This window comes from Vigna radiata, unplaced genomic scaffold (genome assembly GCF_000741045.1).
Source record: "Vigna radiata var. radiata cultivar VC1973A unplaced genomic scaffold, Vradiata_ver6 scaffold_347, whole genome shotgun sequence".
Lineage (NCBI taxonomy): Eukaryota > Viridiplantae > Streptophyta > Magnoliopsida > Fabales > Fabaceae > Vigna > Vigna radiata.
In genome coordinates, this window is record NW_014543238.1 from 1 (window position 1) to 2,196 (window position 2,196).

General features: G+C 32.9%; 1 long non-coding RNA gene across 2 annotated transcripts; it reads right to left on the bottom strand.

Annotated features, from left to right (window-relative positions):
* Positions 1-13: 13 nt before the first annotated feature.
* Positions 14-1,977, bottom strand: LOC106753256. Of its 2 annotated transcripts, XR_002666760.1 has the most exons (5): positions 1,493-1,977; positions 1,335-1,375; positions 615-1,010; positions 464-534; positions 14-157 (listed from the first exon to the last, which is right to left on the bottom strand). It is a non-coding gene; the product is annotated as an uncharacterized LOC106753256 (long non-coding RNA). The 2 variants fall into 2 exon arrangements; XR_001375213.2 differs by having other exon boundaries at positions 464-1,010.
* Positions 1,978-2,196: the final 219 nt, after the last annotated feature.

Here is a 2,196-nt window from a genome sequence, read left to right on the forward strand (position 1 = left end):
CAGATATGATTTGGAACCAAAATATGGACATGTGATAGTAAACAAAAAACCTTCTTAACTACACAATCACACCTCAATAGAAGTAGAAACTTTCTTCTCACTAATCTTCTCGTACTTCTGCTTCTTAGTACCAGCTTTCAATCCCTGCCAAGGCAGACTGCATAACATCCAAATGAAAAAACAGTACGTGATAGAAATATAAAAAGTTAAATAACCAAGGAGAGAGGCTAATGACCTTCCTCTTAAAAGGTACATAAGAACATATCCAAGTGACTCTAAATCACATAAAAGGTTGCAAGGACACACATTGTATTGATAGTTGGAACATAAGCATTGAAGGTTCTCGTGCAAGCCGGATTAGCTTCACAACTTTCAATGAGATCAATTCAAAGCTTCTATTTTTTAACAAGAAATCTCACATAAATAGTTACCAATTTTATAAAGTCAGATAAATGTAAAGTACCTGTATGGGATATGCTGATGTGTAGATGTGTCTGTATATTTCTTAGCAAGGCCAAAGTCAATGATATACACCTTAAATGAGGCAGATGCGAAGATGATACATCAAATATATGACAAGATAAAGAATTAAAAAGCAACAATTGACTACATACTTGATTTGCACGCCTTCCTAAACCCATAAGGAAGTTGTCTGGTTTGATGTTGTGATGTAAAAAAGATTTGGAATGAACAAATTCAACTCGATTTATTTGTAAGCAGTTAAAAATGTATAAACAACATCACTTAAGGTGGGTCAGAATTAAGAAAGATGTCTCCGCAATAGGGAAAAACCTACCATCTGATCAGCAAGCATAAGAATAGTCAGAAATTGTCTCTCAAATAAAAATGGTCAACCAAAAACATTTAAGCTAAGTAAGCATCACAAACCAACAACAAATACAAATTTCACAAAAACAATTTCACCAAGAAGAGAGCCTACTTCCTCCTTGCAGAATTTTATACAGCTTCGATTCATACAACAGTTGAGGGTGCTTGGTTTTCACAGTTTCCTGAATCAAAAACCAAAATAAAATAGTAAAACATCACCCCGCACTCAATAATTTCAATCTTGCAGCAGAAAGAAACAAAAAACCTTAACTTCCAAGTACTTATCAACGATGCCCGTGTTAGAAAAAAAACTAAAACACAAAGGAAAAGATATTCGATATCCTATAACTCCAATTTCAACTCTATAATACAACGTCACTGAAATTCTCCAATTCCTAATTTCTGCAACTTCTTTATTTTCTCAGCACCAAATAGGAGTAGCAAAAAACAAAGACGTTAAACTTTTTTTTTTCAAATTAGGGTACGTCGTAGGTCCAAAAACTCACAAGCTTAATCGCAACCTCTTCATTCGTTTGAAGATTAGTTCCTGCGACAACACAAGCAAAATAAGCAAAACAAATTAAAGAAAATAGGAAAATTCGCAGTAAATAAGCAAAAAATGAAAAGCAAGTGGAAGCAGAGCACATCAAGATGCAAAGCATACTTTCTGTATTGGTTTAAAGGTCAGAATAGGTTGCGTTATGCTTCTTCAGCGAAAGGAAGCTAGTATACCAGCTTTCATATTCTTCATGATCTGACGTTTCCTTCATGCAGGGCTCTCCGGACTTGAAATAATAATAATACTATTATTATTATCATTGATTATTGAATCTGCAAATGCAATGCACCAGAAAAAAGATAGAAGGTCCATAGAATGATGTTATAATGGAGAGAGAGAAATAAAATAGAGAGAAATAGAAGAGAGAGAAAAAGGTGAGAGAGGTAATTATAATGATGTTATAATGGTGAGGTGAGAGAGAGAAACAGGAGAGAGAGAAAGAAGTGTCAGGAATAATAGAGGAGAGAGAAGAAAAATATCGCTACGTAAGTGTAAAGTTAACGTCGTTGCAAGCTACTTAACGGAAGAGACCTATTAAAAGCAAAATCAGTAACTTGGAAACCAAATTAAATCACTTTTAAAAGCGGGTATCAAACAAAAATTCAACTCCCAACTTGATAGAAAGGTAATTAAGCCTTTAAAAAAAGTTGATTTGATTACTATTAAAGAGTAACTTGTGCCATTATCCGTTCAATTATACTTTTAAAAAATAAAGAATGCAGTTAATTTGATTTCAAATATAAAGCAAAACTATATCATAATTACTTTATTTACGTTAGATTGTAATTTTTTATAAAGTAGATTTTATA